Raw genomic sequence first — 26,845 nt, 5'->3', positions numbered from 1 at the left:
GTAATAACTCACGGAAGAAAATATTCATTTAACTAAAACAAATAACCGCTTTGTTAAAAGCAGTTTTTATTGGGTTTTGGTATACAAAAAATTCAGGCGTTAATGGCTTAAAAATGCCAGAAAACTTCATTATTCCAATATTTATCCCATGTACATTTCTACCGTTAAATTTCAAATTGAAGAGGTTAAAATGTACCTCTTTCTTTTTTTCTACTTAGCTGGAATTATTTGTTGAGTTAAATACAGCCATGAAAATATACATTAGGAATTGTTATTTCATTGCAAAACAAATACCACAAAATATTGTCACTTTTGCATCGGTTCAAAGGCAGGTTGGCTGGAACCATCTAAATGAAGGAGATTTAATGAGTACCAAACGGCTACTTGAACTTTAGCCCTTTTTATTTATGAATTATTGTAGCTAGGTGGTAAATTTTTTTTGATAGTTTAGAAGTGATAATCAGTATAACTAACTACTTTCAGTTTAAAATAACGTGTTTTTTTAAAGAAATATTTAATATCTAATCTAAAAATAATTTTAAAAAATGTCATTATCATATTTCTCTCAATATACCTTCAACAAACGGAATATGAAAACTCAAAGCTGTTATTGTGGAACTGTAGATTTATTTCCTTATGAAGGTGCTTTCAATATCCATGCAATAAGCACTCAAAAGTAAGTATTTTAATTGCACTGAATAACTTATTTTAAAAATTAGTTGCTTTAGTATTAAATTTCTTCAGTTTTTTTAAACGCTCCCGTATTTATAATAATTTCTATCGTTGTTCTCAACTATGTATTTAAAAATAGAGGATTTCTACTACCTCAAAAATTACACAGGTTTTGCCCTCATCATGTAAACTCCTTTTCCCATGATTCCGATGTTCTTCGGCGACCTTTCGCTTTCTTTCTATTTTTAATCAGATTTAGTATATAGCCCCATTTATTTCAATTGACTTACATTTAGGAAATTTTTCTATCGACTCAACTGTACACTCTAAAAACTGTACCGCTGATTTCAGAGGCACATTTGGATCGTTTGTGCCTCTGAATTTTAAGGGCACAACGTGCCTTTAAAAATGAAAGGCACAATGTACCTCTGATTTCAGAGGCACATTTGGATCGCTTGTGCCTCTGAATTTTAAGGGCACAACGTGCCTTTAAAAATGAAAGGCACAATGTACCTCTGATTTCAGAGGCACATTTGGATCGTTTGTGCCTCTGAATTTTAAGGGCACAACGTACCTTTAAAAATGAAAGGCACAATGTACCTCTGATTTCAGAGGCAAAATCAGATGTACCTCTTAGCTTGAAAGGTACATTGTACCTTAGATTTTGCTTTTATGAACCACTCATTGAAATAAGCATTTAGTGGAACCAAAACCTGTTATTTACCAGATTTGAACACACTTTTTTTTTTACCCATTCGTAATTTGCTTGCACTTCATATAAAAAGGGGTTTACACTATTACCAAGATATTAATTATAATAATTCTTAATGAAAAATATTTCCCAATTCTTTGAATATTGGCCACTTGAGGTGATCATCTCAAGGGATTCCATCTAATGCTTTTTCATAGGCAATTATAAAATATGTAAATTTATACAATTTCTTTAATTATGTAGCGTTTAATGATACTTCAACAATTACAATGATGTTTTTCTAATCAGATATAGGTATAAAAAATATTTATTTCTGTTAAACCAAGTCAATATAATTCATGGACTTTTTTTTCCAAAAAGTATCCTCAAAATGGAAATTTCTTATAAATTTAGATATTTTTTAAATATTTAGAGATTCAATAAAATAGCTTTATAAGAATCAAAATTAAACACTAAATATCATGAAATCTAATATCTTTTATTTTCACACATAAAGAACAATATTACATAATTTAGTAACAGTTGCACACAAATATGGAAAAATATAGAACTTTCACAATATTTTAAAATTATAGATGTAGATTTTGAACAATTTGTATGTTTTATAACATCAAATATGTTTAATCAAATGACTTTACAAGTGTAAAATCAAAGATTTCTTTCTATTGAAATGAATTTTTTTTTAAAAGCCTGATTTTGGCGAAGCATATTAACCCATTAGTCGCCATCATTCCCATTTTGGGAACATTAGCTTTCAATTTTTTTAGAACTAACTGTACTTAATATTACTTAATTGACAATTTTATTTGAGCTCTGAATATATGAAAAGAATTTTGCAATTTTTTTTGAAAGCTTGTTTCAGAATTTTTATTTTTTATAGTATTTTAAAAATCGTGAAATTCCGCATTTTTATCCCCAATCATTAAACATGCATTTGTTTTATAAATATTAAAATAAAAATTATTTTAACTTAAACTTGATTACAACAATCTAATGTACTAAATAAAACTAGCCCATAGAGAAAATGTACAATGGCTAGTTTACAATTGAAGAAAAAAGACCTTGTTCCCTTTTGAGGGAAAGTATTGGCGAAAGCTGTTTTCAAACGAAAAACAAGATGCAGATTATTTTAGCAGAAAAAATATTTTTTCATGACAATAATATATGCACTAATTTAATAACGCAGAACATAGCGTCGATTCAGGTTTATCTTTATATTACTACACTAATCTAATACGTTGCCAAAAATAAACCTTAATCTATGTTTATTTCCTCCCCTCAAACACGATAAAACATCTGCATTTTTCAATCTCTCCCCCATTCATTGCACGTTTACTCCTCCCCAACAGCAAAATGACTCTAAATTTCTATTTGCATTTTTATAAAATAATTAATTTATAATAAATTTGTATTATGCTTAAAAGTTTCCTACAGAAAAAATCTATCATAAAAAATTTCTAACATTTTCCTTTGGCTAAGAATTTTAAAATCTGGCAAATAATTTGAAATACTTAGTATAGGCTATGTATATATATATAGTAATATCATAATTAAAGGTCAATAAAGAAAAAGTGCAGGTAAAAAAAGAAAAAACAACACCGGAAGCAAAATTATAATGGTAAACACACTTAATACAATGAGTAATTTAACCAGTGAGAATAGCCAAAACCAAATTTACAAAAATTATAATAATTTAAAATAAAACAAAATTAAAAAAATTAGCACTATAATGAGAAAATAAAATATCATAGTAAAAGGTGATAACATATAGATAAATTTGCTTTACAGAGTGGAACAACTGTAAGTCAATTTTACTTGGAAATGGTAAGATTCGTTTAATGCAGACCCTTATAAAAAAAGTCCACACGTTTCGCAGAGAACTTTTATTAAAACATTTTCCAAATTTTGAAAAAAATCAAATGACACACATTTTTCTTTCTTTTAGTTTTCACTAGTTATTAATACAGAATCACAATAATTCAGAGAAATAGCAACGGACATTTAAAGGTTGTATCCGGAAGAAAAAATGCTCAACACTTCGCCGGGGGAGGTACATGGGCAAAGCATTTGCAGAGGAGGCCTGATCAAATCCTTCCCACAGCATCCACATTATTTATAGTTTAGCATTGACCACAGTGCTGATGTAAAATACCCTCCGAGGTAGTTGGATCATGGGTTTGAGTCCCCTGGACGCCAGACTAACTGTAGCAGGCTTAGTGGTTTTCCTCTCCATGTCAGTGTTTTGTCATGCATTCATCTCGGCTAGAACATTTAAAACAGGACTTATCAATGTAAGAGTATTTTATTTGAATAAGTTGTTAAAAGTTTCTATCACAATGTACACAAATACATTCATGAAGATTTTATTACATTAAGAATAGGTTTAGCTAAAATAATTTTTATATATAATATTATTGAACTAATTTAACACGTTGAATGCCATAGGGGTCACCGGTGACTGGTGCCTAGATTATTCGAAACACATAACTCGAATAAATTTTTAATGCTCTAATTTTTTTTTTATATTATTATTACTAAAATGGTTTGAAGAAATAATTGTAATATATACCGAAAAAATCATTTTGGCCAGACGGACAAGCCATGTAAAATTAGTGTGGCATTCAACATGTTAAAGAAAAAAAAAGTGTAAATCTATCTAAGCTTAAATACATAAGAAAGTGCAAGGATTGTTCTTAACACAAAACAAAATTGGAGTCAACAAAGAAAATTCAAATGTAAATCGAAAAGTAATTATTTATTATTTATAAAAATATTTAATAATTAAAAACATTTTTTTGCATTTACTGGAACACAGTCGAGACAAAAAGTAACAGCAAAAAAAACTATTAATCATTTAGTTATACTAATAATATAAATTTAGATTACACAAACATTAAATTGTCTTTCAGAGAGCAAAAAAAAAAAAAATTTTTTTTCACTGTATCAAGTTTATACACATATCAATCCTTACAATCAATATATTTTCTTTCTAAATATTGATATCAAAATTGCTTCGCTTCATATTTTTTTTACTACAGTTCAGGAAAAGCATTAATTATAGATTAATAAAAGTTTTTTGATAATGTTATTCTAAGTAACACACGTAATTTAGCAATAACAATAAAAAAAAATAAAAGTTTCTTAAAAATTATTATCACTGATGCTGAATTAGAAAGTTTTACTAGGTAGCTTTTCGTAGCAAGAAAACATGGAGTATAAAGTGTTGAGCATTGAATATGAAGTACCAAATATTTTTTAAATAAAGTATTCAGTATATATCGATAAAGCATTAAGAATTTATCTTGGAAAATGCCAGTGACACAACAGCGATTCTGCATATCTAATCCATTTGTGATCCAATGAATGTTATGCAAATAATTTTTTTATTTTTTATATATAGTTATTGATATCAAAATTATGTAAATTAAACTGCTCTAGTTAGCAATACTTTAATATTTTTCAAAAAGTTCAAGCTGTTAAGTACTTGGCATTATATTATTTTAAACAAAGAGCAAGGTACTCATCACCGCCCATCACTCAACCATGACCAAAAATCCTATTTCTAGAGCTTTACTTTTTAACGGCCATGGTTAAAATGCCATGTAATTTTGATACTGGTCAGATAAAGTGGACTCCGCTTGAGCTAGCTCGTTTGAATCTTCTGCACGATAACCAATGAGAGAACTTTCAGTTGTGGCGGAATTTATATGCAAAGTATACACGCCAGTTGTTTTATACATTGCCAGGATCTAACTCATTACCCTAGTTCTCTAATAAGCAGTGTGAAAGATAATTTAACCAGCTGTGCCACAAGAGCACCCTGGAGCAAGCTATTAATCCTTTTTAAAAATCAAATAAATTAAATTTCAATTTGAAATGTTACAATTTTTAAAAGGAGTTTCACAGTCGTAAATAATTATATATCCCATGTTATCTATTTTGAGTCATTAATTCAAAACTAAAATTTGAAATTATACACTGAAAGCTGTGATGTTAGAATAAAACATTTTTAAACATTACTTTTTCAAAAAAAATAATAACTAATTAAAAATTTATAAATCATTAGAAGATTGCCTTTTTCTCCCATGCTTACACCATATTTAAAATATAAATAAAGCATAATCTTATTTTTTTCTTCAGGTTTATGTCAACTGTAAGTTTAGTAACAGTTTGAAATAATTATAATTAGATATCAATGTCAATTGTTTTCTAAAATAGCTAATAATTGAAAGTATACTTTTCATAATTATAATAAAAATTCGAAAACATTCTTCGTTGTTTTTTAAATTATTCAATCATTCTGTGAGAGAATTTCTGTGATAGCTCTCGAATGTAAACTAAGATAAACAAAAAAGCAAATTGGTATTTCAAATAAAAATGATTTCTTATTCATAGCTATCGCCACATTGAAAACCTCATACAAAATTATAATCAAACACTACAGAACAAATATAGGGCACTTTAAAAACATTCCTCTTAATATTATAATGATAAAACATAAATAATACAACTACAACAGAAATGTAAACATAACTAGGGTTAGCTCTCTCGCTTAAACATTTTTATAAGATTTGTAGCATTAATAATTCAGTAATAAAAATTGAAATGTATTAATAAAAAAGATGCCGTCGTTACTTAGGAATAAATATAAAAATAAGATATAAGTATTAAACTTACCAAATTCAAGCATTTTTATAACATCGATAGAACACATTTGTAGACAAACTTCTTCCATCGGTAGCGTGGATGGGAAGGGACAGAAAACGTATTTCGTCATAAAATTTTTCACTGATGTGCGCATGCGCTTGTTCTCCGTTACATGATCGTACCGAAGAAAAAGAAATGAAAGGCACAAAAGTCTTTTCGTACCGCGCATTGACTGGCGTTTGCTTTGGTGCCTTCAATTTCTCGTGGTGCCTCTCATTTTTAAAGGCACATTAGTTATGTGCCTCTTACGCGAGAAAATACACGGTACATTTAGCTTGTGCCTCTGAAATCAGAGGTACAGTTTTTAGAGTGTAGTAAACATAGAAATTTATATGGCAAGATGGCTATTTAGATAGATATTTGTATTGCATATGGTCGAACACCTTAGCTGTTTGGTATGCTTAAAAGGAAGTGCCATAGGCATAAGGCAAACTAGTGGAAACGCACTATACGCATGCGTCATTCATATGGGAGAGCGAACATGGTTGTAAAAGGAAGCAGGCTTGTATTACTACAACTTCAATAATCCAGCTCAATTCTGCGTTATTTAAACCAATCCATCAAAAACAATAATACTTTTTCTATGGTAAACATTTGCCATACGCTGAGAACAAAAGTGTATGGTAAAATTTAATCAGAGGTAAAACAACATAGGAATTTCCTACGGTATTTTTATATTTCTATCAGTTTATTCAATTCCAACTATTGGTCAATAAACTTATTTTGCAATTAATTATTTTATTATAGTAAATCATACAGTGTGGTCTATACTACAAAAATAACTGACCAACAAATAACATTTGTTTAAATAAAAAAAATATTCTACTATAATCCAGTGCGTAAATAATGACGCGTATTTCAATTCTTTAAATTCGTTTCCACATATCACTTATCATAAAGCAGATATCTTGGGTTTCAACTACGGCAGGCATAAAACATTGCAAAGAATATGTAAATTCCCTTTTGCGTGCTTTTTGCCAGTTATTTCAAAATGTTATCTAGCACAGATAGCAAAAGAAACATCATTTATTTAGAGAAAATACTTTGAGTTTTGAACAAGAAAGACTAAAGAAAAAGGAAGATCGGTATCACTTTGGCAGGAGATTTTTCAAACCAAAAGTAATAACATACGAGTATCGCTTTTGAGCATCAATTCGTGCTTTATCTTTTAGAAATATACAGATACTTTTTTTTTACAACCCCCAAATACTTTACATTCATACATCCTTTTTTACTATATAATGAATGATACTTCAAAATGTAAACCCATATATTCTTTATTTAAACTTAAATTTTTATTAATATATTTATATAATAGGAACAAATTTAATAAAAATTCAGTATATATTTTCCTTGCTTTAGACACAAACTTGATGTATGTATTAAATGTATAGATAAATATGTGGTTCATATAGAGATGGAAGTATCTGATTTCCAAGTGAAATATGTGATGGTGGATTATTTTTAACCCGTTAACTCTAAAGGTCATGGGAAAGCTTGAGTAACAGTTTCCCTGACGAACGATGTATATTTTCCGCATAAGAAAAAAACTGGACTTTTGTGCTGAATAGCACATAGATTCATGAAAAAAAACTCAGTTCAATGTTAAAAGTTAAAGGTTTATGACAAGTGGAATTTTTCTAATCGAAGCATTGATGGTATTTCTCAAAAATTAATTAACAAACACCTTAGCTGTTTGGTATGCTTAAAAGGAAGTGCCATAGGCATAAGGCAAACTAGTGGAAACGCACTATACGCATGCGTCATTCATATGGGAGAGCGAACATGGTTGTAAAAGGAAGCAGGCTTGTATTACTACAACTTCAATAATCCAGCTCAATTCTGCGTTATTTAAACCAATCCATCAAAAACAATAATACTTTTTCTATGGTAAACATTTGCCATACGCTGAGAACAAAAGTGTATGGTAAAATTTAATCAGAGGTAAAACAACATAGGAATTTCCTACGGTATTTTTATATTTCTATCAGTTTATTCAATTCCAACTATTGGTCAATAAACTTATTTTGCAATTAATTATTTTATTATAGTAAATCATACAGTGTGGTCTATACTACAAAAATAACTGACCAACAAATAACATTTGTTTAAATAAAAAAAATATTCTACTATAATCCAGTGCGTAAATAATGACGCGTATTTCAATTCTTTAAATTCGTTTCCACATATCACTTATCATAAAGCAGATATCTTGGGTTTCAACTACGGCAGGCATAAAACATTGCAAAGAATATGTAAATTCCCTTTTGCGTGCTTTTTGCCAGTTATTTCAAAATGTTATCTAGCACAGATAGCAAAAGAAACATCATTTATTTAGAGAAAATACTTTGAGTTTTGAACAAGAAAGACTAAAGAAAAAGGAAGATCGGTATCACTTTGGCAGGAGATTTTTCAAACCAAAAGTAATAACATACGAGTATCGCTTTTGAGCATCAATTCGTGCTTTATCTTTTAGAAATATACAGATACTTTTTTTTTACAACCCCCAAATACTTTACATTCATACATCCTTTTTTACTATATAATGAATGATACTTCAAAATGTAAACCCATATATTCTTTATTTAAACTTAAATTTTTATTAATATATTTATATAATAGGAACAAATTTAATAAAAATTCAGTATATATTTTCCTTGCTTTAGACACAAACTTGATGTATGTATTAAATGTATAGATAAATATGTGGTTCATATAGAGATGGAAGTATCTGATTTCCAAGTGAAATATGTGATGGTGGATTATTTTTAACCCGTTAACTCTAAAGGTCATGGGAAAGCTTGAGTAACAGTTTCCCTGACGAACGATGTATATTTTCCGCATAAGAAAAAAACTGGACTTTTGTGCTGAATAGCACATAGATTCATGAAAAAAAACTCAGTTCAATGTTAAAAGTTAAAGGTTTATGACAAGTGGAATTTTTCTAATCGAAGCATTGATGGTATTTCTCAAAAATTAATTTCGTTTGCACTTAAATACGCAAGTACGGGTAAGAATTGCTCTGTAAATCGCTATATGCATCCGATGCTCGTGTCAAAGCAAAAGTTGTTTAAATAGTGCACTGTACCAAGTCTCTAGCGATCTCAATGTTGACTCAAAATATAGTGAGTGTGATAAGTTTATTACTATTTTATAGATAAAAAGATAAACATAGTTATTGGATATTTCATGTTTAAGTCTTTGACACAGAATTTTTATTAATCATATTTTTCGTACTTTTTCATTATTTTTGATTAATTTAGGTCAAAATAGGGAAAGCATATTATAATTAGTATTTTTTTTTTAATTATTTTTATTTAATACAGCATTAAACATTGGTGTGTTTTTTACGCTAAATAAGGCTCACTTCCAAACAACAATCTTTTAAATTTGAATTTATTTGCAGTTATTTAAATTTAAGGGAAGCAGTTGTTCATCACAGAAATTTCTTTCATTTACAAAATCACTTGCTGATAAATATTTAAATATGTTTGAAGAAAATTACTAGCTACTTGTCTTGAATTTTAAATTTTAGTACAAATATTATTTCGATATCCTAACAGGTTCAGTAAATTAACTATTAGGCTGTTTTTTGTAACTAAAAGATACCAAAATATATATTTCTGCTGCTAATTAGAGTGTCAGAAAAGGTTTCATGGTCATGAGGGCGCGTCATGAGAGTTTTCATATTTTTCCCCTCCATGTAAAGCATATGTTGGTATTTTCTAACAAAAAGTAATCCGCGAAAGCAAATTTTACCCAATTCTTGAACCACAAGTTTCCTTGTCTTTTGGATTAGGCTCAAAGTACAAGGCTATGGAGTTGAATATTAATAGTCCTAAACCTGAAACTGTGTCAGTTGTTCAATGACGGTTATAATTTTGTTTTCACAAAAGAAACATGATACATATTTCGAATGTAGAGATTAATATAATGTGTATATATAGATGGAACATGTGTTTTAGCTCTTTCTTCTAAAAGTTGTGGACAGACTTGAGTATAAAAGTATTCCTCTGATAAACGAATTTGCTTCACCCCAATCTGCAAAAAAGAAAAGTGGTTTTTTGCATTAAATAGCAACCAAATATTCAAATAAACGCAGTACGAAGGCAAAAGTTTTGGCTTAGAACATGAAGAAAACTTAAGATTAAGAGACGCAGCTTTTGCAATAGTTTAAAGAAATTATTAAGCTAACCATTCATTTGTATAAAGCTATCTTAACTATACAATTATACTTAGGAAATTAACGGCTTAGTCAACCTCTGACAATCAATCGTATCTCAGCAATGGTTGGTTGAACTGTATACTATTCTAAGCTTCCTCCAACCACAGTGCTGAAAACAAATTACAATGATGGACAGGTCACAGAATGTAATCCAATAGCCATCAGGCTAACCGCGGTTGGTTTTCCTGCGCACTTTTATCTTGGAGCAAATACACTACTCAAAACAATAAGGGGATATTATGATTTTAAATATAAACTGCGTAATTGAAAATATTTTGGTGTCTAGTATACAGTGTATAAGTGTTGTGAGATAAAAGAAAAAAAATGGAGCATTTACAATTTGTTGCTTATATTTTCCAGAAGCAAAAAATGTCATTTATCAGATAAAAATAAATTTCAATAAAAGTTATGGTTTCCCCTAATACAAAAATAATATTGCCCACATACGATGTATTGATTCAACCAAGTTCACAAAGAGAGATTAGGATATTCTAAGCACACCTGTCGAAGAGATTATTTCATCAGCTGAATTGTTTCTGAGGTGATGAACGACTAGATTTCCACCTCCTTAGGGTGCCTCAAGCATGTTCTATTGGGTTCATATCTGAAGAATATGCTGGCTAATGCAATCTAAGGATTCTTTCGGTGCAACTATTAACTGTTCTCCAGCTGATCGTGATGTGGGTTGGCGTTATCATCCATGAAAATAAACTCTTCTCTGATTGTTGCTGCATAAGGGTAAGTAATGGGGGTGAGGATAACACTTACACATTGCTTAGACATCAGTTCCATATTTTTGATAATGTACAGACCATCTCTCCAACTCCACAAAATCAGATGTTTTTATCCACTAATTCAGAATAATTCCAAACACTTCCTGTTCTCCAGATGTTTGCTCTTCGATTGTAAGATTGTAAAAGAAAGCAGGACTATTCCACGATGAGCACTTTGCTCATCTTATCTTGTTTTCAACTGAGATGACAGTGCAATATGATGTCTAATGCTTGCAGTATGGTGTTTCCCTATTAACTAAACACAAATCATATGTCTCTAGTGATAAAAGCTACATGACAGAGTTGGTATAGAATTGTTTGAGTCGAAATTCTGGCATCAGTAATCCTCTGACATTGCTGTTGCTATAAAGTGCGCTTTTTTCCTATTCGTTAGTACTAAATACCAATTCTCATTTTGTGATATTTGCTGATGCTCGAGGTTTAGCTAATTTACATTGAAGACACATCAAGTTCTTCCAAATCATTCAATTGTTTTTAATCTCCTTTTATCTAATAAATGCTGCAAATAATTTTTTATTGCATTCTTACTTTTCTCTGTGCATTTTCCCCCTCCATGATTTTAGCTTTTAAGTTACCGTTTAAATGTATTAAGAGCTGGAAAAGTTTGCTAGCAAAATATTATGCCACAACTGTAGTTCAATTAGCTTAATAAAAACAGATAATAAAATTTATAACTAGCATTAGTCAATAATATTTGTAATTATTACTTAAAACCATGAAATTTATAACAGCTTTCTCTATCAAAAACAAATTTATATTTATGCTTTTGTTCCTTCTGTAATAAAATTAATGCTTAAAGAGGAAATTAGCTCTCTTTTATAACACGAAGTGCAATACGTTATTTTTTATTTTTATCTCTTAACATTAAATAACAACATTCGGAATAAGCCATTAAATTAAAGATTAAGATCAGATGTGGTAAAATATATGAAAAATAAATTTCATTTATTCCTTTTTTACCCAAAGATTTCTCTACGATTATTCGATGCCCTCGAGGCCGTGGAATTAGCAAGTTGAGGGGAATAGTTCTTTGTTATTAGATACCGTTCGAATTCATAGATAAAGGCACTTTTTATTTTTTATTTTTTTTTAATTTTAATGTTGCTCAAGGCAACCACATTTTAATTCACGAATTCTTTTATCCCTTTTATTTTCGTTACATTGAAGAACAGTTGTAATTGGGTTTTTCTTTCTTCTATAAAAGTGCTGGAAACTCTTTTCAACACTCTGCGGAAAATTAACTCGTAGCATCGACTGTAATTGCAAATTGCGTTCTCAGCTTCATTTGTTTCTCCCAACTTATTTCTAAGAAAACTCATTTTCGTAATTTGGTTTGTGATTACTTTGATGAAGATGGTATAAAGAATATGAAAGAAATGTTGGCGTTTAATATTTGCTGCGAAGCTGAAAAGCTTCTGCCGACTTAAAGCTTCTCGGCCTAAGAGCTTTAAGGCTTTACTAAATAAACTCTAACCCGTATTTCAGAATGAAAATTAATTTGTACCTATATGGTCTGGTTTTGAGAGCAGTAGAAATTGTGTGGGTGGGTAAATCGTATTTCAGTTTTAACAGAGATTTCAAAACAAAAAATTGCCTCGTTTATTGAAGTTTTAAATTAAAATTCGCAGATCTTTATATATATATATATATATATATATATATATATATATATATATATATATATATATATATATATATATATATATATATATATATATATATATATATATATATATATATATATATATATATATATATATATATATATATATATATATATATATATATATATATAGTAAATGACTTACTTTAAATGCGTTTATCCAATTGGTGCACACAATATTACAGATTATTCTCTTCTTCCAAGGTCCATGGGATTTGATGTAAGGAAAGTAATGTTATCAGACATCAGATTATAAGCGTACAAAAACTAAAAGACAAGAATTTTTTTCTCATTTTCTTTTATAAAATCATAATAATAAGTATTTTTTTTACCTGCAATTGAATTCATACAATCGATTAGCTGGTATAATAACTGGTACAAGTCTCAGACATTAATACACTTAAACTTTTAATTGTAAATCGTATTTATCGTATATACTTTGAGTATTCTTTTTTTTTAAAATTTCAACTGGTTGCTTTTCTTCTTTAAATAAAAAACTTTTTTAGAAATCCTAGGAAAATTAACTCGTAACATCATCTGTACTTGGAAATTGCGATCACAGTTTCATTTTTTACTCCGAACTATTTCCTAAGAAAACTCATTCTCGTAATTTGGTTTGTGATTACTTTGATGAAGAAGGTACTAAGAATATGAAAAAAAATATTTGCGTTTAATATTTTCTGTGATAGTAAAAAAGCTTAAAAGCTGGTTTAAGACTTCTCGGTATTTAATATCCTTACGTTTTTTATCGAATTGATTATACATCTTATACAAGAATAAAAATTAATTTAAAAATTTCCAGTCTGATTCTTAAAGTAGTTGAACTTGCGTTACAAAATAAATAGTATTTCATTTTGATAATTTGTAAAACGGAAAATCGCCAACATTAATAAGTCCTTAAATTAAAATTCGCAGATATTGATAATGAGAAAGAATGCTATCAGATTACATGGCATAAAAAGGTATTACATTTGAGCTAAGAGATTTCAAAGATTTTTTTTTTCACTTTTCTTATAAATTCATTTTAATGTAGCGTAATTTCATATCAGTAATTGAATTACAGCAATCGGTTGGGGGGTTGAAGTTTATTTGCGCAAGACCAAATGAGCCTTTCACTGTAAAATAAACTGTACATTGGACTGATTTTGTGCAGTTTTTATTTTATTATGCAAACTAGTTGCTATTTTCTCTAATACTAGGAATCCTTTTAACAATTTTAAGAAAATTATATCGTAACATCATTTGTTTTTCCGATCAAAGCAAACACATTTTTGTAATTTGGCTTGTGACTACTTCAATGAAAGGTAAAACATATGGAGAGAAAAAATGTGGGCGTTTAATATTTGCTGCGACGTTGGAAAGCTTTCCGCTGTTCACTGCCTGAAAGCTTTAAGGTTTTACTAAATTAACTCCATATCTAATTGGTTTTAAAAAATAATAATTATCTTTTTATCTCTCATTTTGAAAGCGGTAAAACTCTTGCTATTAGGTAATCTTTATTTGAGTTTTTCTAGACTTTAAAACAAATACATTGCCCTGATTGCGAAAACTACAAACTAAAACTCACACTAAGACGTCAGTTTAGCAAACATAGACTCAAAATAATAAAAACAATATTAAAAATCTTACTTCTTCCTTTTAGTGCGATTGAAAAATAATTTTAAAATTGTATGTTTGTACATTCCACAATTTTAAAATTAGCAAACACTAAGTTATAGAAACAAGGTATATAAGTTTTACTTGAAGTTAATTTTTTCCCCAAACTTACATTTATCAAACATAATTATTTTCTTAAAAATAATTTAATTGTTGTTTTGGGATTTTTAAGTATTTCAACTAGAATGAATCTATTATAACTTATTCTGCACATAATTTTCTATAATTTAAATGGAGGCAAGATAATTTTAATACAAGAATAGTCCTAGGCATTTCTGATTTTCCAATATTACTGTGGTTGGCGAAAAGAATAGATTTGGCCGAAGCAGTTGGCGTCATGAAGATAGATGGACGCCGTCTGACGATGTAGGTAAGTCGCATTTGTTAGTGGGTAGAACATAATTAATATAAAGCTTTCCGCAGTCGTTGCTATTGTTCATTTGTCATCCACTGGGGCGAGACTTGATCATTATGCAAGGGAATTAACATCAGAAAGGGTCAAAGTTCGCGTTGGTTCTACCAGAATGCAATGTCCTGGGAATCGTTTTAGTTGCGGATACTGGTAAAGGTTACAATAAATCAAACCACATTCGAAAACTGATTTTACACTGTAGAACTGAATAAAAGTTCATTGATATGCATGGCTCGTACTAAACATAAACTGAGGAGAATTTCCTACATTATTCGAAATTTTCTTGCTGACATCTATTAAAGAAATAGCGTCAGAACACTGTAAATCAAATAGTATTAAAATATAAAAATTATATTTTTGTTTTCTATTAAATTAGTAGAGTATGTTAAACTAAAAAGTTAATTATATCAATAATAACTGTCAATATAAATCAAACTTAGTTACTAATAAATTGTTGCATTAGTTCAAATACATTCTATAATAAATCGAATTTGATTAAAAACAATTTTTTTTCTCATGTGAATTGGTATTGGTACTTTGAAGCATAATAAATTGTCAACGGTTTAAAAAGGTCCTAACGATTATTTACCTTAACTTTATTTATTCTAAATTATACCTACAATGCTAAATAGTGATTTTTTTTTAATTTAAAGGCTCCCAGTAGATCACCGAAGTCAAGAATCACTGGCTGCGGTCAGTGTGCGGGTGGGTGACCACTTGGATCAGTCTACGTAGGGACCGAGGGTGTGCGGTATTGGTCCTCGTCAAACTGTTCTACCGCAAAGTGATCGACTTCGCGTGCAGGTTGTCGGGCTACCGAAGCGTTGGTAGCGATTTCCCTTGCAGAGGATCAAAATTGTGATGGCACGTCTTCGGATCATCCTCAGGGATGTTTTTCAGACTATCGCCAATAGCCCATTGTGCAACTTTAGTGAGACGTAAATGAACTACAATAACAACAACAATTGGATTTAGAGGATTTTTATTATTATTTTAACACAAAGTTTGTTCTAGATAAATTTAACAACTGAGCATTGAAAATAAAATAATGCCTAAAATACGCGTGATTCATTAATATACGCCTGAATTGTTTTTTCCTCTGACAGGTGTCTTATTACATTGGAAACCTGAAAACCGTATTATCATTTATAACAAAGAATATAATAATGTTTTGAAATGATGTTAAAAATAAACATTGCTTTGTTGGAGAAAAATTGAAAAGTAAGAGCTCAAGAATTACTCTTCTTCTGTAGCAGTGTTGCAACTATTCTATTTTAAGAAAAGTCTTGAAAAGATTTGAAGACGGATCGCTGAATTTAATGTTTAGTAAACGAAAGTTTTCTATTGAAAGTAAAAAGCATTTTATAGTGGTTCTCTTTTATAACAATAGAAAAGGACACTTTGAATTATTCATTTCATTGCATCAATGTCATATATTGTATATTCTGATCATTAATACCTTTTCATTACCTAATATCAGGTAATTTTGTAAGCAATATTTTTTAAAAGTCAAGAATGCTATAATAGTAAACAATTAGGCTTTCATTTACATTAAATTCATGAATTTTGTTTGTAGTTCAAGCATTTATTCCTTTTTTTTTCAAACATATAAAAGGATTTCCTATGATAAAGAGATTTATATTGATTCCAGTTTCATAATATTGAGAAATAAATATGATAAAAACTACCAGGATATGGTAAAATTTGCGGTGTTTCTGCCTCGATGGGAACACCACAAAATTTGATAAATTTTACCGAAGCTCTTTATTAATGCTTCTAGTAAAACTTCAAAAATGAAATGTGGTTTTGTGTTATATGTGATAAAATTTGGTAAATATGGTAAAATTTAGTAATGGTATCATGGTACCTTACGGCATGGCATAAACATAACTTTTCGGTTAAATTTACTGTTTAATTTTATATTTCTTACGAAATGTGGGGTAGTAAAAACAATAATTATGAAAACAAAAATTTCCGGCAAACCGTTAGCATATGAATAGAAAAACAACCAAACGATTGGTTTAAATACAATAAATTTTAGTTTTATTAACCAGAATTATGGTTTTGTTTACCAGACATGTTATTACAATACAGAATGCTATTTTTACCATAAATTTTTTCCGTGCTCCTATAATGCAGATTGCTTTTAGATTAGGAAAAAAAATAGTGTATCGCATAACACAGAAAATGATGTAAACTATTTGTCTGCAGTGAAAAACCGGTGATAAATTTTGATGCAATCAAACATGAAGTACAGTTTTTTACTTCACACAACTTCGGGTGCAGCGCAATTGTTAACATTTTTAGTGTTCAGTAACACTAAAGCTTATAATGATAATAATATACAATGAATATTAAAGTCAGTAAAGTTATTTTACTATACTATTTAAAATAAGAAACATTAGTTTAGGATGCTTTAAACATTCTAGTTTCATAAAATTAAGTTATCTTGCAAATTAAACATGTGCGTAGAGAAGAGAATTCGAAGTTTGCTTAGCAGAGCAGAGTCGGAAAGAAATAAAATATTAAAAAATTAATTAATGCAACTGAGATTTAAAACCTGAACTATAATTGTTCTGATAACATTACTAAGAGTCGTGGGGGCTCAGTGGAGAGAGTACTCGCATTCCAATAAGATGAACCGGATTCAAATCCCACTGATGGCTTGTCAATTCGAATTCCACTCCCGGCTCGCACCGACGACGGTGCTGACGTAAAATATCTTCAGTGGTAGACGGATCGTAGGTTAGAGTAGTCTTGCCGCCAAGCTAACCGCTGGAGGTTTTCGCGATTTTCACCTTCATGCAACACAAATGCGGGTTAGTTTCATAGAAAAGTTCTCCACGAAGGCAAAATTTTCTCGATACTCGATCTTGGAATGCTCTTGTCTTCTGGATTGGGTTTAAAGTTAGCTTCAAATTAATTCAAATGTATTTACAGTTGACTTCGAAGGAATTCATGAATATCCCAAATAACTTTAAAAAATGCATTGAAATCTAATAATAAATAAATTTAAAATTAAACGTTTTTAACTATATAACACTACTTAAATTATCCCTTAAAACTGTCTGACAAAATGATTTTGAATAAATATCTAAATCATTATTGATTCTTTAACACTGATTAAACAATTACTTAAAACAACCTAATAGAGTGACAAAATCAGCAGATTTTCAAGTAACCTTTCAACCTGTATTTAACACCTTTACGGGTATAATTCTTTCAAATATATATTAAAATAATAATTAATATCAAAAATTCTTTCTTTGGTAGGCGCTTACGTTATAAAAAGAACCTATTGTCCAAATTTCATGTATCTAGTTAATTTAATCTAATCGTAGTTTCAATCTTAAGAGCTATTCTAAGCAGTCAATTTTTTAATACTGAAAATATAAAGCAGATCTTTAAAAGAAAATAGGATGTCTAAGTTTAAGCGATTAAAAATATTTTTTCTTTAAAAATTTCCGGTTAAAATTCCTTAGCGATTAACGTGTAAAAAAGGTAATTAAAATCATTTGATTTTATAAATATATAATTGAATCATAGTAACTAATTAAGAATATGAGGGAATAAACTAAGTTATATTCTGTTAATTAGTGTGGATAATAGAAATAACGTTTCGCTTACACAATTTTGTTGATGAATAGCTATATCGGTGGAAAATATTCTAAAAACTAATTGTAAACATAGTCAAAGAAGGCATGAGCAAGTTATTAAAAGTGAATGCAAATTTCGTTTTTAAAGTTTCACTTAAATAATAACTTGAAAAATTTAATTCTAAAATTATATGTTAAGGAAGAATATTCTTATATGCATTTGAAAGAGATGTTGATTTGTCTGAGTTAACCTTAGTGTTTACGCGAGTTCGCCTTCACGAGTAAATCTTTTTAATGCAATAAATTAGTTCTTTAATTAGAAAGGAAAATTGATGTTTGACTTTTTCGTAAATTGGTATAATATTTGTTTAGTAGTTGAAGTATAATTTAATAGGAACGTAGCTAGTAAAGTAATTATAAAACTCTGCAAAAATATGTCTAAATATATTATTAGATTTTAGTATTTATTTTCTGATTAACTGGCATAAAATATTAGATATGAATTTTCCCTATAAGTTTTCCTTAAGAGGACGCTATACCACGGGAAAATTGATTGAATGATTGATTGATTTAATGTAGGGTTTAGTGGCACAAGGTTCAAGTGAGGACATGCTGCGCCAAAATAGTAAAATAGCTATATCACGGGAAAAACTTTTCACCATGAAATTCTTTTTCACCTCCATAACTAATTAAAAATTTAATGTACACGAAAAGTGATTTCAGAAAAACTTAAAGTAAGCTAAGATGCTTAACCGCTGGAAAGAAAACTTTAAAATGAAAAAATACTGGCAAATTATTGAAAGAGAACTTACCCATTGCGTCGGCGTAAGCTTAAGTTAATCTCTCAAAATTTGTTTTCGTTTTGATATTTTAAAATTTTCTTTTCATTCTTTAAAACTTCATGGCTTACTCTAGGTTTACCTGGACACACTTTTTCTTTATATTTTAAATTTTAGATTACTCATGAAGGTGAAAAAGAAGTGTTTCCCGCTGTATAGCGTCCTTTTAAGCTTGCATTAATGAAGGCGAAAGAGAAGTGTGTCTCGCGGCATAGCGTCCTTTTCAATTTACATTACTTATGAAGGTGAAAGAGAAGTGTTTCCCCCGGTATAGCGTCCTTTTAAGCTTGCGTTACTTATGAAGGTGAAAGAAAGGTGTTTCCCGCGGTATAGCGTCCTTTTAAGCTTGCATTAATGAAGGTGAAAGAGAAGTGTGTCTCGCGGCATAGCGTCTTTATAAGCTCCCGTTACTTATGCAGGTGAAAGAAAAGTGTTTCCCGCGGTATAGCGTCCTTTTAAGCTTGCATTACTTATGAAGGTGAAGGAAAAGTGTTTCCCGCGGTATAGCATCCTTTTAGGTAAGCATTGCTCATGAAGGTGAAAGAGAAGTGTGTCTCGCGGAATAGCGTCTTTTTCACCTTGCATTGCTTATGAAGGTGTAAGAGGAGTGTTTCCCACGATGTAGCGTCCTTTTAAGCTAGCATTTCCTATGACTAAATTTGAAAAATGACATTAAAAATAAAATCAAATACAACAATTTATTTTATCACCTCATTAGTTGTTTTAATTATACAGATGGATAATATTGCCAAATTTTGTTTATTTCAAATTAAACTATTTTAATTAACTTTTAATTTTTAATGACCTTGAACTTCCATTTTAATTTCAATTTTTTTGTAAAGTTAAAAATGCTAATTAGACATATCCATTTTCAGAAGGAAAAAATAAATTTTTGTTGGCATGTTTCTTTCGCTTTTTAAACTACTGCGAAAGCTACAGGAAAGACCACCTCTATGTAGCAACCTCCTCTACTTGCGACCACTTTTTCGAGGTACGGAGTTTTCTTCATAGACTTGATGTTGAAGAAAGTGTTTCTTCTTAGGAAAGACAATTAAAACCTCTCCCAACGACTAGGTTAACCTCTGCCCCAAATGCGGAAAAGGTCAAATAAGGAAACACGAAAAAGTATCAGGACAAAAAATATTTTTAAAAAAATACGTAGATTAAAATGTATTCAAAATATTTGTGTGAGGCTTTAATTTAGAGAGCTCTTTTTGACGATCTCTGAAAGAGATCTATAATCACATGTTGCAGCCAAAGTGTACTAAAGGCTATGCTATCATTGATTTTGTTTCAAAGTTAAAAGCTAAATTACAAAAAAATGTTTGATTTTTTTCAGAATAAACTATGCATCTCAAACAAACAACCTCTTCTCATTTTTTTAAGGCTCACTTATTTTTATGATATAAAGTTAAAAGCAAACTTAAACAAAAAACATAACTATTTATTTATTTAAAATAATTCTATTATTCATTATTGGTAAATTTGTTTTTAAACATAACTATATCAGTAGGGATCATTTTTATTGAAGCTAAATTTAATTCAATGATTTGGTTTTCATAACATCAACACAAGTGGCATTTCAGCTCCAAGAAAATGACACCATTTAAAATTAAAATCCCTTGCATCTTCGATAACATTACGAATTCAATGGAGGTAACCCCTAAGAACGACCCACCTCAATTAATGACCATTTAACTGTGGGATGGAGAGTGGCCGCTCACAAGAGGTTTCACTTTATTATAATTTATTTCATTTTGAAATAATTTATCAAAAGATGATAAATTAAGTTCGTTTTTATTCAAACATTGTATATATTTGATCTCAAATTTAAAATATTACAATAAGTTTTTAAATGGGAATTGAAATGTGTCGTTGAATAAAATATCTTATTAAAACTAGTATAATTCTACTTTTATCAACAATTAGTTATTAGAGAAATAACTTAACTTTAAACTCATGCTTTTTGTTTTTCCTTTCTTATAGCTTACAACATTTACTTCTATGCATTTTAACTATCTGTATCTGTGAATTCTCCTAAGAAAGTGAAGTGTAAAAAATACACTTCTCTATATGTATCAGTATTTAAAGTTATAAAATTTAAAGTTTCTCAATCTCAAATGCGATTATTTATTTAAATTATCCGTGACATTAGGAAAGAACTTCAAAAGTTTTAGAAATATCACATTCTATAAATGAAGTTAAAATTGAAATTTTTAAAGTACAGAAAAACTTTTTTTAGATTAAGAATTTTTGTATAAGTCTAACAGAGCTTTCTACACTCCTAAATATAAAATATATAATAGTTAAAAAAGAATATATAATTCAAAATATGCAAATATATTCATAGAATACTGAGAAGTTTAAGAATCATGCTATTATTAAAAAAACGTACTTTAAATAAACTGATTGAATTTTTTTAAAAATCAAAACTTATATATATGTCTACAGAATCGTTATTTTTAAGGAAAAAAAATCTGATTTCTGTGGAAAAATAGAATATTTACAAAATAATTTAAATCTGCTAATAAAGGAAGTAAGCACACTCCGTGGTTAAGAAAGAATTTTTAATCCTATTTATTAAGATTTCAAATGTATGATACTTTTTTAGGAAAAGAGATGGAATATTTTTTAAGAACTAGATAGTTTCATTTTGGAATATATATTTGTGTGTGCAAATGAAAGAATTTAAATCCCAAGTGATAAACTATACTCTAAATCATGATTGAGTTCAGAAGAAATTTCCTTTAAATAATACAAATAATATTTTCTTTTAAAAATAAATTTTCCTTCACTTTTCACATTTAATTTTTTTAAATCCTTATTATCTACATAATTAAAATGCTAGGTAATACAGGAGTCTTTTTAAATTTTATTTTGTAACAAAATGTTTCTGTAAGACATAAATTTTACCTAAGTGTGATAAAAAAAAAATGAAAATATAATTTAAAAAAAGTAAAAGTGGTTGTTCGTATCAACTTTTTTTCATTTTAAATTCTGAGCATTTAATTATAATGTAATTAATCCAATGCTAAATTTTTGCTTTGTTTATGGATTTAAAAAAATTTTATATCTGTAAAAAATTATGAATAACAATACAGATTAAGTATCCGTAGATAGATAAAAACTCATATTTGGTTGTGCATAATAGTTATGAAAAAAAGATTTTAAATATTATCTTATTTATTGACATTAGTACAATTTTAATGAATCATGATTCATATAATACTTAACAAAAATTTAAGAAAGCGTGATCACTTGTGAACTTTTGAAGTTTTAACAGTTTTGGTAGCTATCTGAGTTAAAATGCTTTAGCAATTTTTAAATCAAATTTGACTACTTGGAAAACTAATTTAATCGTAGTGTAAAAATTTATTTAAACATTTTATAATATTTCAGTTTATTCAAATAAAGCATTTAGTGTATATCTAATATCTATAGTTAATAACTTTAAAGTTATGTGACAGAAATAAAGGAATATACTCATGCTAAAATGACAAATAAAATATATTATAAGTACTTAAATTTCTCTAAATATAAGGAATTTATTTTTAAAACACAATAAACGTTTAAAAATATTTACAATAACGTAAATAAATATGAATAACAAAAAAAGATAAATATTAATTTCAAATGTTCTGAAAAAATACTGATAATCGAAAAAATCAATTTTAATAATGCTTATTAACTTTTTTTGCTCTGAGAAAAAAATTGCACAAGACTTCAAGATTACGGTAAAATTTACCATATTTACAGCTCTATGGGAATACTAAAAAGCTCAATAGTTTTTACTAAAGAGCTTTGATAATAGTTTTAGTAAAATTAACAATAAAATATTGTTTCATATTTTGTGATAAAATTTGGTGAATGTGTTTCAATTTGGTAACTTTATCATGATACTTTAGTTAGAGAATGGAATAACAGTCATTTATTCGGTTAAATTTATTTTTCAGTTCTGTATTTTTTTACTGAATATGTCGTAACAAGAACTATAATTTTGAAAACCAGTACTTTCAGTAAACTATTATTATATGAACAAAAAAATTCACCTAATGAATGGTTTAAATATAGCATTTGTTGGTTTTTATTACAAGAATCATGATTTATTGCAGAAATGTCATTACCATACAGTACGATAATTTTACCAGAATTTATTTCTCTGTGTAGAAAAAAGTTTATGGTTAGTTATTTTACACGTTCTTCTTTTCCTTTGAAATGTTATTTATATTTTTAAATAAATTATAAAACTTCCACAAAAAAGACAATAACCACTTCAGTAAGTTATTAAAATGTTCATTGTCTTATTTGCAAACATTTCAGCAATTTTCTATGCTTAGTATTTAAACGAAAATCATCTTCTTTGAAAATGTCCAAATATTTCTCGATGAATCCTCTTAAGTCTTAAATTCCTCTTCATGAATAGTGAGTTCTCGTTCGTTATATGTCGGAAACAGACGTAAAGTTGCTTTTACATTTGGTTATATTTGTTCATTGTAGAAAACTTTCAAAACAATGTCATATGAATGCTGTTTGCATATTCGTTTTACTAATGCAAACTTCATCAACTTCTTGAAAACGAATTGGAAATCAATACGAGAAGAATTTTTCGATTTGTAACGAGTCTTCTTTACAAAAGTTCCAAAAACTTTTGAATAGAGTAAAATATATTTTATTGAAGTTTCAAAATATATTAGAGAAGCATCAATTTTCATTTAACTTTGCATGAATTATTAGACCATAAGAGAATTATAATCTGGAAAATTTATATTGAAATTTCACGATGTGTTTAAATCTGAAAGTTGTGCAGATTCTCGCGTGATTTAGATCATCACAGACATTTGTGTATTTAAGCTGAAGATAAACGTTAGTATTTGTTTTGAAATAGTTTATTCTTAAGTTATGGTGCATATCAAACTAGACTAGCTTAAATGTATACCCAGAAATAAAATTCCATTATGCCGCGTATTATTTCCAGTAACGATCTAAACATTTAAGTATCTCCATAAAAATTATGAGAAAAACAAGTTAGTTTGCAAAAAGTTTCCTGAACAGGGTACTTGCAACTCGAAAAGAAGAGAAGTGATTATGCTTAGACACTTAATTTATATCTGATTCAATTGGATATTTTTAAGTGACGTCATGCGTGTGTGTCGAACCTGATTGGCTCCTGAATTCACAAATGCCACGAACTACCTAAGCCGACGTCGCTAGCAAGTATCCAATTCAATCTCTTTTTTCCATGGTTACTCCTCTATAGATGATGTGAAGTTCACATCAAAGTAGTTGACAGCCATGTCGAGTTGGAGATTTTAATTTCTTGCTTCAATTAATCTGTTGGGATATGCTTCAATTAATCTGTTTTACTGACTTAATCTCTATTATTTTATTTATTATCATAAGTATGAGGCAACTGCTTTCTATTTACTTCATATTTATGATGCTATGAGATAAAAAGAAAGGTGAAATATTTAGCATATTATTATCTACATGAAGAATTAATTATTCATACACTCCTCTATTGGTATACCAGGAATACGCAAATTTCTCAAGAAAGCATAGATGGCAGCATTGCAGCTCTGCTCCCCACCATCAGATACATTGCTTGATGAACTTTAGTAATCCATATATCACGCTAGAGGGCACTATAAGTACATCACTACAAAGCTACTACTCAAAATTGCCGATTGCTTAAAATTACTGAATATTGGTGACAAGAATGGGAGTTCGCAATAAAGGTTCCAAGTTAATTCCAAAAATATTGCTGATTTTCAGCAAGGTTTCAGAACTTATTTTTGCAAATGAAGGCTTCTTATTTTTAGCAAAAAATGATAGTCTTCGAAAATATATACATAAACTGTCCATTTTTTACAAGGAACAGTAATCCTGAATTTGTGTAGATTGATTTGCAAGTCATTATTAGGATTTCTACTTAATGATTGCTTTGATACATTTGATTGATCTACATAATTGCCACTTGATACATTTTTGTAGACGATAAGACAGTTTCTTTTTTTTCCAGCAGTTTTTCACTAGCCCCCTCTATACACTTGATTCCATTGAACCCTATCATTTATATCGTTGGTTCGTTAAACAGTTGCTTTTACTCATTAGTTTCAATTGGATATCTTTCTTCACATATCCTGTAATACATGTTTTTGTCCCATAAATTAAAAGAGTATTTAACCTGAAAATGATACAGCTTCAACAAAGAAAGGGTGGATATAGTAAGATACTTGTTTGATATTGACATGCAAAATCTGTCACAAGAAAACATCTTGCAACAACCTGCTGTTTCGCCTACATGGACTCACCATTCTGCTGCTCCACATTGCTTTCCTTCCTTGAGGAGTCACTGCTTCGCTGCTCCACATAGATTCTATTGAATTCAAAGGAATCGCTCTGATTTTATGGCATTGGAATTTTCGAAATAGATTAGAGGGATTAGGTAAAAAATAAGCATGGACTCGCAGCTTTGCAGCCTGTTCACATATACGGATTCAACGCTTAGTGGTTGCACATTGGCCTTGTGGACTTTCAATAACCACATTGACTATAATTTCTATTTTAACTCTTTTAAAGGGATGACTGTCAATGTTTTTTTATAGATTGAATTTTAGCAAAAATTAAAAATATGTTCGTTGATCATTTAATCACTCAGACAACCGTAAGTATAAGTTCGGAACATTTCAGCATAGTAGGCAGCAGAAGTATTATTTTCATCTTTGTAGTGAGGTAAAAAATATTTAAAAAAATCATTCCAGTGTACTATTTGCTTACTCATGCATGCACCTCTCGAGCCACGACAAGAGTACCGTATAAACACATATGCTGTTGCTCTAAGAAAGACAATTTTCCTCACCAACAATTGGCATGACAGTTTGCGGCACAGTTTACATTTAAAACTTCTAAAACCTTTTTAGAAAGCATCAAAAATAAATAAAAAAATCGAAATTTTATAAAAAATACAAAATCATTGTAAATAAATCCATAACGTTTAACTAATTTTCTAACTCTACTTTAACGATAACCTAACAAAGATAATTATAACTATAGTGTTGCCAATAGATAGATAAATACCCGAGCTTACAGAACAATGAAAGAGAATAACATATCGATGTATATTGGTAACAAATAAGTATAACTACTCTCTATTATATATAAGTATAACTACTATCCTAACAAATAAATCCAACCCTTCGTAACTAATCCTTATAAATCTTTTAGTGTTACTAGAAGTCGTGTATGCCACTTCTCTTTGTAAGAACAATTAATTAAATATTTTTTTCAAGAAGTTATCTTTTCAATATGCTAAAAGTGTAAATTATAAAACAAGTTGTTTTGATTTTTTTTCTAAACTTATTGCTTTTGTTTCATAAAACGGGTGTGTTTTAAGGTCAGTTATAAAATGTTTTAAAGCAGCTGTTAAAGTGGCAGTTCTGTTAAAGAGAAAATTTCATTTTTACTTTCATTTGAAACATTTACAACTTTATTGCAAGCAACTTAAACGATAAGAGGTGCTCGGACAACTCAGAAAACACATTGGAAAAAAAAGCGAATCGATAACTGTAA

General features: G+C 29.0%; 2 long non-coding RNA genes across 2 annotated transcripts in view; both read right to left on the bottom strand.

Moving 5' to 3' along the window:
- Positions 1-1,843: 1,843 nt before the first annotated feature.
- Positions 1,844-6,401, bottom strand: LOC147808023 (uncharacterized). Its single transcript, XR_015434622.1, has 2 exons — positions 6,062-6,401; positions 1,844-3,646 (listed from the first exon to the last, which is right to left on the bottom strand). It is a non-coding gene; the product is annotated as an uncharacterized LOC147808023 (long non-coding RNA).
- Positions 6,402-8,752: 2,351 nt separating this feature from the next.
- LOC139425157 (uncharacterized) overlaps positions 8,753-26,845 on the bottom strand; it is a 67,786-nt gene continuing 49,693 nt past the window's right edge. The window contains exons 2-3 of the long non-coding RNA XR_011636420.2: positions 12,919-13,040; positions 8,753-10,132 (exon numbers count right to left, since the gene is read on the bottom strand). This is a non-coding gene — a long non-coding RNA (uncharacterized LOC139425157). The remainder of the gene's footprint in view (positions 10,133-12,918; positions 13,041-26,845) is intronic.

This window comes from Parasteatoda tepidariorum, chromosome 6 (genome assembly GCF_982258835.1).
Source record: "Parasteatoda tepidariorum strain Cologne lab strain chromosome 6, Ptep-v5.0, whole genome shotgun sequence".
NCBI classification, from domain to species: domain Eukaryota; kingdom Metazoa; phylum Arthropoda; class Arachnida; order Araneae; family Theridiidae; genus Parasteatoda; species Parasteatoda tepidariorum.
Note: the sequence above shows the minus strand (reverse complement) of the source record. Positions and strands in the feature narration are given on the sequence as shown.